Genomic DNA, 11,082 nt, shown 5'->3' with positions numbered 1-11,082 from the left:
GTAATATACAGTATATATATATATGTATATATATATATATATATATATATATATAATTATTATTATTTTAAGATTAAATTTTTAAATTTTATGACAATTAAGAGGGCATGGTGATGTTAGCCAAAAAGGAAGTGTGTTTCAGACATGAAACAACTTCTTACGTTATGATGGAAGATTACGAACAAAAATTATTTTTTACACTGATGAATCATTTACAATAATACCACGAGTGTTTTTTTAGAAAGTATTTGGGCTCCCTTTTGATTTCATGGTGACTTTAATGAAACTTAATTTGCTAGTTGAGAAACACTTTCAGATGTTAAAAAGCAAGCAATAGTATTAGTGCAAGCATTTTTATTTTTAGCTACAACTTAAGCCACTGTTTCCGGTGTTAGAAATCCAAATGACACAAGCACCACCATTCCTTTGAGGAGGCGGTTAATGTTTTCAGGTCTTTAGATCCACCATCCGGCATCACACCATCACAAAAGCATAGGGAGAAAAAGGGTATTCTTTTATAAACACTGTGGGTCTTCGTCTCTCAGAAAGCTCTATTAAGGAAATGAAAGACTTCAAAGGCAGTGTTGTGCCCTTTCATGTCCCAGATTAAACGGTACGCTCAGTCTGCACAAATGGGTTCGCTCTACACACGGGGAAATCCAAGCTATGTGCGTGTACGTGCGTGTACGCTTATAGGTATTCCTCCCCATGATGGTTTGGTTTCATGCGTTATGCAGATCCGCACACAAGATGCTTGTAACGTGGTTGGCTTAGCATAGAAATGAGAAAGTGACACATCAGATTATGACATTCTGTCTGCTGTATTAATATTCCTTTCTTGTAGTACATTGGTTTCTGTGTGGATTGATTTTGTGTGTCGCAAATAATGTCTACATACTAGACACATCAGATCTGACACAAACATACACATATTTACATGGACACATCTTTGGTCGGGAATAGCTGGCAGCTTCATGCTGAAGGTGTAGACTTCCTGTCAAGAGGTCACTGCTTTGATTACCATTTCCCCTGTCACTTTCCCCCCATCTAAGCGCAGTGGGAGTGATGGGTAACATAGCTGAGAGCGAGACCACCAGACATTCATGCTTCTGGTCTAATCACAAGCTGTTGTTTGGATGTCATCATGTGCTCATGTGTCAAGTTTGCTGCCAGGGTTTTGCAAGTCTTGCTCGTATGTGCCAGGAGCATTATGCTAGATGAGGATTTCCTCTGTTTACACCCACTGGCATCCGACATGGCTTATGAATTTAACATAGCCGACCTTTGCTATGAGAGTGTTTGCTATTTTGGGTAAGTTGACTGTATTGAATAAAATATTCAGCAATTTTAGTTCAGCTCTACTGCAAGAGCAGCAGTTTACCTGAAATCTCTTCTGATGGCAGAATAGTTTTATTGGTTTACTGCCTCAATTAGAGGTTATAACTGATCTATTCAGACATATTTTGTTCACTTAGTGTAGGCCTATTATTAGAGCAAAACGTCCAAGTATTGCCAAGTTATGTTTACCACAGACCTTATTTGACTCATAAATTGAAAAAAAAAACAAAAACAAAAAAACAACAGAGGGAACCCATGGCGAATTAGTCTTCAGGATTTTGACGTTGCAGCTGCATGGGACTCGAGTGCCTCCATCGTGAGTTGATTGGTTTGTGAAAAGTGGACGTTTCATACCTACAAGTTGTTGCATTTGGATGAAAGACAATTTTTTTGTTGTAATGCACACTTATGTATCAATTACAATAAAACCAGGAATGTGTACTGAGGACGTAATAGAGGTCCATTTTGATTTTATGTTGACTGTGCAAACAGAGCTGAAAAGGAATCACTTTTAACAGGAATATATTCATTTTAATTTAGGGGTGGCAAAAATATCATACCACGATTTTTTCAAGAGAATCACAGTTCACATTTTTAATCACAATTCTTTGTCATGTTGGTTTTACTATTTTGCAAGTTGACTGAGCAGTACAGCCAAACTAATTTCCCTATTTTAAAAACAAAGCCTTACAAGGTAACAAAATCTAAAATAAAAAAGAATGGCAGATATGTATGCCAAAGTGGGCAAAAATAAAAATCTTTGTCATTATTTGATCTTTGTTATTAAAAAAAACTAAGATGCATATTACAAATACACATACAAATAAAACAAACAGTACTTTGTTTTTCAGGTACAGTTGGTGTATTTAGCAGTAGCATTCAAGAAATTGAATGAACAAATATAAAAATAAAACCCTATATACACTGTATAAAGTATACATTGATTCTTATTAAAGCAACTGTATTAAAGTTCTTTAATAAAGAGCAGTGAGTGATTTTTCTTTGTGTTTTGTTGTTTTATTAACAATAAAGGGATAGTTCACCTAAAAATGAAAATTCGTAATTTACTCAATCTCAAGTTGTTTTAAACCTGAACGAGTTTCTTTCTTCTGTTGAACATAAAAGTTATTTTGAAGAATGTTGGTAACCAAACAAAAGCTAGTCCCCAGTGACTTCCATAGTACTTATTTATTTATATATGTATTTGTTTCCCCTACTATCAAAGTCAGTGGGGACCAGCAACTGTTTGGTTACCCACATTCTTCAAAATATCTTTTGTGTTCAGCACAAGAAAGAAATTAATACAGGTTTGGGACAACATGAGAGTGAGTGACTATCCCTTTAATGACAAGCAGCAGTAGGGCTGGGCGGTATGACGGTATATATCATTACCGTGAAATAAAGTGTCTGTTGTTAGAGATTTTGCTATATTGTGTATTCCGTGGTATGCAAATATATCTACGTAACACAGTACTGTTTAAACGTTATACACCTTTTGAGTGATAAGGAAACATGCATGAATGAAAAGAATGGGACGCACTTGGTAGAGTTATTAAGTGCAATAAGTAGTGAAAAAGAAATGCGGTGCTCACGCTGACTGACACACAGCCGAAGCGCGCACACTGAAAGCCCCTCTCTCGACAGCATGCAATCGCAAAAACGGATTTCTTTCGTGTTTTATTGTGCTTGAATATTCAAATACGCACACAGTTATGTCATAATGCCCGTCGTGTGGAGTATTCAAGTAAACACAGTCGGTTATATTTTAAATAACTGTAAAACAGTTGGGTGAAAACCGGATGTGTTTCAGTATATTGGATCGGTGCAGTAGGTCATAAAGAGACAGCAGCCTTATTTACCTGCTGCTGTCTGTCATTATTAATGTTAATCATGTTTGATTGATACAGTGAAGACTATGCAGTGTTTTATTTATACACTTTATTCAATTTCTGTAATATTTCTTACTACATGTTAAATAAACCTAGCCTACTGTAGCTGAATAAATTAAAAGTTTTTCATATTTATTTGTTCTGTTGTGCTTGTAATTTGCTTCTTTTTCTTAATTTTAATAACAAAAAAAATAGCTATATCGAGGTACATATCGTTATCGTGATATAAAACTTATCATACCATTGAAATAAGATTTTGGTCATATCGCCCACCCCTAAGTGGCAGCATGTTTAGTACTAATAGACTGCTGTCACTATAAGACCTGCATGCATCTAATATACAGGCACGCATCCGTTTTTCTCTCAACTGTTTACTTTCATTTTAGACATAAGCAACCGTGTTTATATGTAAACCTTGTGTGTTTTTGACAGTATTAGTGGAATTAGGCATGAAAGATAACACAGGCCAGTAACCAGGTGCTGTTTGACGAGCTTTTTAGTGTGCATGTGCGCTCAGAAAAAGCGCATGTCAGAAAAGTATGCGAATGAAATGTTTAACCGGCAAGGCTTTAAAGCACATTCAAATAATGTACTTTTGTGATTGTGAAGTGCAATGTCCTGTGAGTATAACTCTACCGCTGAGTTAACATTTAATGTGAATTTGTTATGTTATGTATGTTATGTACAGTATATTGAGACTGAGGTGCCAGATCTGCAACTGATACAATGTGCGCTGTAGCACGATATTTCTTCAAAAGCAGATTGTGGAGACGATCCACGATCAAAAATCGGGATATCGCACACCCCTAATTTAATTAAATATTCAATTCTAAACTTGGAATTATTTGGTTGAGTTGTGAACTAAGTTGTCCTGCGTCATTTCCTGATATGCTGATTCAATTGACAAGCTAAAAACCTTGTTTTCAGATTTGGCAAGAGTTAAAAATTAGTGATTAAACGGATCGTAGTTGATCCGTGATCTATACGGACCAAGCCCCACGGTTCGGGACGCATGTGATCCGTGGATTAATTGCAAAATTTAACCATAATAGAGTATAAGTTTATCATTTGTTCGTATTTACAGAAGCAAGCGAATTTTAAACAATTCCAGAGAGAAAAGGCGAAAGGGAACTCGATTCGTTACTCGCGCGCTGTTCTCTACGTGCACAGAAGACACACATGAACAAGAACACACATGAAACTAGGGATGCAACGATTATATATTTTGTTGGTACGATTATGACGATTATTATGCATTTATTAATTTCCCAACATTACTAATGTATAAAATCACATGAACACTCTTTAGATATTAAAGTGTTATTTATTGCTGGCTTTTGAAACAGAAATAACACAGTAACCAACAATACAGCACAAAATAATAATAAACAAAAGACAAACAAAAGTCCATCTCTCCCATTGGAATTAAAAAAAGGTGACCTCTGCTCTGTAAACATCCATGACAGTATTTCTCTTTTGAAAATAACAAATGGAAATAGATCACAAAAGTATTTAATGTTTTCAGTTTGTACAATCTTTACATTTCTTTTGGACCTGAGGTAGAGAATTTGGAAACATGGTGAAAAAAAAATCTCGTTGGTTTTTACTTATGAATAATACTACAACAGGACATGTGGCCTGAGAAAATCATGTCTATTATTTTGGTTTGTGAGATCGGAGATCGCGCTGCACACGTGTACAAGCATTCAGGAGGACACAAACTTCTTGAGAATGCTGCCCCGTGACTCTTATTAATAAAATAGATTAAATAGCCTACTGGAGAGATGCACAGACTGTTTTCGTTTTGCGCAAGTTCCGTTCCGTGTAACAGAAACACTCGGTTTAGCGGAACCTTTACGATTAATTAACCGTGACGTTTTAAAGCGAGGTTAATCGCTGCATCCCTACATGAAGCATGCACACGCGTTTAAGACGGCGAGCGAACACCGAACTGAATCCTCTGAACAGACACATACACATAAAATATACTGCTGCTGTCATTAATGATCATCAAACAACAAAACAGCTGTGATAAAAATCTATATTTAATTTTCCCTAATTATTACATTTCTGTATTTGAATACTACCAACCTTATTTTATTTGTAACATATTTGGTTGTATTTATCTACGCTTGTAATTTGTGTATTTGTTCTTATTTTTTCTGGCTGTTCTCTTGTCTCTTTAATCGTGTTTAAACTTTCTTAGTTAATCTAGTAGTATTTGCTGTGGTATCAAAGAAGTACTTCGCTTTAAGTAATAAATGGAAAGCAAGTTAAATTGAAATATTTTTATTTTCTTGCTGATCCGAAAAATGATCCGATCCGTCGGTCAAAAACCGTAATGTGATCTGAACCGTGAGATTTGTGATCCGTTGAACCACTATTAAAAATCCTCCTGGGTATGGCTTATTATAGTTAGATTTTCTGGTATAGTGAATATATGTGGTGTATAATTCTCCCTGCAGGCGTGTTTTCTAAAGAAAGAATCCTTTTTAAGTTTGATTTCTGGCACATTAGCGATGGCTGACATTCTGATGTTGCACTTACAGCAGTTTGTTACACACTAGTGTCAGTGAATAATGTGAGCGTGTGGAACATTTTGAAGCTTAAAATAATGAATACTCCAGAGGTGTTATTTTCACATTCCTCCAACATTTGGTGAGTTTAAGGTGTCATTCCTCATGTCTGCCACTGACAGAGAGCACAGAGGGCAGAGGCATAACAAATAACCCACCCATGTATTACAGGCACTTTTTTCTCTAGACATTTTGGTTACATTTAACAGGAAGTTTAACGAAGGGGCAGGAGCTCTGAAATTTGGTCAGATATAGGCTATGTATATGGTGAAGACACAGTGGAGCTGACCTTATGTAATTCTACTATTGTTGTTCTGTGGAAATCCCAATAAAACATAAACATATATCGAGCCAAAAGTATCCCAAATAGACATTAGCATGAAGAAGAGGGATGTTAAGAAGCCTGCTGAGAAATATCAAAGAATGATTGAAGCTTTTGGGACACTTCAGCTGGAAGAATGACTTAATGTAAATAAATATTGAATAACAGTACAATATAGTGTAACTGCATAGGCGCTGAGCTGTTAGCACTACAAACTCTGATGTCCCACTAGATGATTCAAGGCTTGGTTAGCTATGCCAAAGTGTTTATTCTTCCTCGTTTTTATTTTTAGCAGCCAGCTAATATTTTGTCAACTCTACTGTGCCTCTGGCAGAAGCGCTTAAGTGTATCTTTTGCAATTTAAGTGACCTGCTTTCTGGCTTCGACTTTCCCATTACTGGGAGTGACATTTCATTTAGGGCCCATCATTCATCTTTCTTGCGCCTGGGTCATGAGCGTCTGCACCCTCTCTCTCTTGCAGCTGAACCTATTTTTACATTTCCTATTTATTTATTTTTAAGGAAGAGACTAGCTCCTCTTTGTGCTGTTTTGTGGGGGAAAAAAACCTTATCAAAACATGCATTTCAGCTAATTTATGAAAACACATTTTCTCTGTGAATCATCATATGTCAGTTAGAAAGTTATAAAATATTTGGAAAAAGTAAAATGACATACTGTACTCAGAAAAATCAAGTAAGAGACTAGCTTCTCTTTTTGCAGTTTTGTGTAAAAAAAAAAAAAAAAACTTATCAAACCATGCATTTTGTCTGTAATCATCGTGTCAGTTTTATAAATGTTATAAATTAATTGAAGAAAAAAATAATAAAATGACAAATGCACTGTACTCATAAAAATTTAAGAAACTTGCTTCTGTTTTGTAGAGAAAACTTGTAAAAAAGATTTGTCTATGGAGGACAGAAATGAATTTTTTTGGTCCCAGTACAATAGAACTTGAGGGCAATCTTGATCAGAGCTAAACTAAAAAGGTCAAGTTGATGATACAGGAAGAGTCACTGTGGTTTGTTTGTGAAAAAAAAAAAGCACCGGCTGCTTCCCACGAACACTCAGCATACATTAATCCTGTTTACATTTTATTTATTTTTTTTGTTTTTTTAGCATTATTTACTTATGTGAATAATTATAATACCAATAAATAATTTTTTTGGTTAGCTAATTTGCACATTGTAATACGGTTGCGGCTGGGACTCCCACATGCACATGCTCAGTTATTGCCTTTATGAAAGTGACCTCATTATTACAGGAAAATGATTTTGTTTCCAAAAGCACAATGATCAAGATAGCAGAATGGCCTATATGGATTTTGAAACCAGTGAGGGCAACGTATCTGATTGCATGTTATGCAAGGTGAGAATATGAGTGACCCTTTTATTTTAATCAGCACCAATTATTCCTTGTAATAATTTCCATCGTAGTTTAATTATGGAAACGTTTCTTTCTGTTATCAGATAGTGAGCTTTTCATATGTGGGATCCCTGACTGGCTGGTCTTAGATTATATTGTAAAAGATACACACACAGTGCATAATGGGTTGTTGCTCCAGTCCAGCATGACAAAATTACCTGTTGTACTGTCAGAGGACAGCACAAGTGAGTGAGTATGTATGTGTTTGATTCCCATATTTGCCCTCCCTTAGAGTGTCCTTGTTATGTTCTCTCTACTGGAAGCCCTATCTGATTGAGTCGGAGACTGCAGGGTGCAGTGCATTCTGGGACGATGGCCACCCCTTTAGGGAACTGGTAAGGGCCATTGATAATTGGTAACCGAGGCAATCTTGATGTCTTTTACATGCCTGTACAAAAAATGCAATGTAACCTCCCTAACATTTTATCTTGAGGATTTACACTGACAAATCATTGTAGTAACTGCATTCACTCTAGTAGTATTACAACAAGAAACAGCATTAACAAGCTATTTACTAGTAATAAATTATCTCAGAATTCCAATAGCCAGTCTATTGGTTATGACTTCCAGCATTTTACATATGTGACCCTGGACCACAAAACCAGTCTTAAGTCGCTGGGGTATATTTGTAGCAATAGCCAAAAATACATTGTATGGGTCAAAATTATTGATTTTTCTTTTATGCCAAAAATAATTAGGATATTAAGTAAAGATCATGTTCCATGAAGATATTTTGTAAATTTCCTACTGTAAATATATTAACTTAATTTTTAATTAGTAATATGCATTGCTAAGAACTTAATTTGGCCAACTTTAAAGTTGATTTTTTTGCACCCTCAGATTCCAGATTTTCAAATAATCGTATCTCTGCCAAATATTGCCCTATCCTAACAAACCATACATAAATGGAAAGCTTATTTATTCAGCTTTCAGATGATGTATAAATCTCAATTTTGAAAAATTGACCCTTTTGACTGGTTTTGTGGTCCAGGGTCACATATTGTTTTGGTACAACAGTATACTTTTCTGGCCAAACTGTGACCCACTTGATAGTGAAGTTTACCCTGTGCTATTGTTGTGAAACTATCTTGACACTCTTGAGCCGTCTGGTCTCATGTTCATGTAGGAGGGTTGAGGTGATACCGTTATCATTTTGAGTGTGCGTTTCGCATCACTGACAGTGTTCTGAAGATTTTTTGGGGCCAACCAGAAGCTCCTGCCCGGCCTCTGGCTTTCCATTAGGTTTGACAGACAAAATGGCTCATCGAAGACCACCTCCATTTTCTTCAGACACACTGGTTAGAAGAGCATCTCTTTTTTTCTTTTTTCTTTTCTTCACTGTGAAAAAGCTTCCCTAAGGGTAAATATTTCTAACCAGCTCTGCTTTAACAAAGAACATTAACATGCAGAAACACAGCACTAAAATAGAAGCGCTTAGTGCTTTAAAATGAAAATTTTGTAGAGCAGGCTTTAAAAATTTTTTTTTTTATATGCATTTAAAAAAAATGTTATTTGTGTAACATTTTATTTTATTTGCAGGAATTGTAGATTTTTTTAAGCTGTTTATTTATTTATTTTTATTATATATCCATTCATCTATGACAGCATACTAAATTCCATATAGCTAAGTAGAGGCCAAAAGCACTGACTTTAACTTAGGGGCTTTTTCTCTCTTGTCTATATTGTATACAATATGCTTTGACAATCAATATATGCTTTTATAAATGCTTTTATGCCATTATTGTACATTGGAAGTACATTTTTTTTCTCTCTTTTTGTCTATGCATTCTGTATGTAGTCAGATGGAGTGGATGTCATACCAATCATTCCAGTTCCTGGCTGCTTTCAGTACAGATTAGTCTGCGACACTCTTCTTTGTTGTATTTTGGAAAAAATAAAACAGATTTCATAGGGCCCTAACTTATACCACAGTGATCAGATTGTCAGATGTGGTCCAAACTGGCATCTTTTTTGACTGTCCAGAGACATGCATGGGTTGTTTCGGGGAGGAAGTCCAAATGCACAGTGTTCCCACTGAGACTGAAGCAGAACATAATGCACCCATCACCATTAAATTATGTGTTAATTCCAGAAATTGTACTTTACAGTTCATTTCAAGTCTCTCTTAATTTAATTTAATTTTTTATTATTTATTTAGTTTTACTTTTCTTGGAAGAATTGTCTTTTTTCGTAAACTATTTACTCAGTCTAAGTATATGCAAAAACCTGAGGGATTTTATTTTTGTTTATTTAATTTTAGTTCAGGGTTGACAAATGCTACTTACAAATTTATCTCAGAATACACAATAAACAATAAACTAATATGCATAAAACACAAGGGTTACGTTTTATCTTTAAAAGCACAGCTTACCCTGTCAAAAGAGGGTGCAGGGATACAAAGTGACAATTTGATTGGTTTGATTGTGATTGGGTTGATTGTGATTGGGTTGGCACCTAGTGCTACACTCCTTCACAGCACGTCTGATTGGTGGAGCTCTCCGTGGTGCTGAACTCAAGAACAATAGTGCCGTAGTAGAGTGTCTGGTGCCCCCAAGGACAGATTATCAGGCCCTCTTTACTCTTCCACATAATTTGTCCTGAAAGGATGGGGCTTCCACCGATGGCACGGCCTGAGACTCTTGCGATTTCATGGAGAGATGATTTTGATGATTTCAGTGAATTGGTTTGGGTTAATCCTCTTTTGTTTGACCCGCTACCACATGCCCACTGACACAAAACTGTGCTCTGAGTCATGCCATTTTGTTGATGCTTTGTCTGCATGAGTGCAAAATTCTTTATCTGTAAATCTTTGTGAAATAATAGTTTTAATGTTAATACTGTATATAGTTCCCCAAACAAGATTGTCAGCACTGTTAAGTGGTTTTTAGTTTTAGAATTGATAGTTTTATTAGACACATTTCACAGAACCATCTATTAAATTTGAACAGAAACCACTATCTTCATAATCTGTTAGTAACTCATTTACGCAGTATACACACAAGGTGTTATCGACGTTCGGATTCTGTTTGCTCTACACATAAGTCCAGACAGCTGTACAATCTGCCTCAGGATGTTTATATAAAGCAAGTCAATTCAAGCAAGCACATGTACTGAGAGAAAATTAACCCAATTATGTGCCTTAATCAGTACCCTGCTCCCATCCAGACGAGAGTAATTGTAGGCCGTGCTCAGCACTTTGAAATTGAGGGCGGAAGAGGCCCCTGTCATTTTTGGGGGTCCAAGACATCATATAAATGTTCAGCCAATTACTGTAATCAGCCCCAGATAGCACTGTGTGCTCCAGTCATGGACGAAATGAGAAAGGAAACAGACTGCATCTTTTCCTCTTTCTGTTTGATCCTCTGTCCTCTCGTGTATTGAGATTACTGAATGTTGCCATCCATGTGAAACATTAAAACTGTAAAATTATATATTGTGTTATATTAATTATTGAAGTACAAATATTGATGTTCCAAAATTCTTGATTAAATATCCAAAATTATAAATAAATGAATATTACAATTTGTGTGTATAT

The 11,082-nt window shown here is 35.7% G+C and overlaps 1 protein-coding gene and 1 long non-coding RNA gene across 2 annotated transcripts in view; one reads left to right on the top strand and one right to left on the bottom strand.

The window, feature by feature from the left end:
* Nucleotides 1-2,001, bottom strand: part of LOC107680772 (uncharacterized) — a 10,024-nt gene extending 8,023 nt beyond the window's left edge. Inside the window, exons 1-2 of the long non-coding RNA XR_001633183.1 lie at nucleotides 1,991-2,001; nucleotides 1,241-1,243 (exon numbers count right to left, since the gene is read on the bottom strand). This is a non-coding gene — a long non-coding RNA (uncharacterized LOC107680772). The remainder of the gene's footprint in view (nucleotides 1-1,240; nucleotides 1,244-1,990) is intronic.
* The window catches only part of nrxn3a (neurexin 3a), a 320,711-nt gene that overhangs the window by 26,444 nt on the left and 283,185 nt on the right, over nucleotides 1-11,082 (top strand). The window lies entirely within an intron of this gene.

This window comes from Sinocyclocheilus anshuiensis, unplaced genomic scaffold (assembly GCF_001515605.1).
Source record: "Sinocyclocheilus anshuiensis isolate Anshui unplaced genomic scaffold, SAMN03320099.WGS_v1.1 scaffold869, whole genome shotgun sequence".
Lineage (NCBI taxonomy): Eukaryota > Metazoa > Chordata > Actinopteri > Cypriniformes > Cyprinidae > Sinocyclocheilus > Sinocyclocheilus anshuiensis.
This window is presented reverse-complemented; position numbering and strand designations above follow the sequence as displayed.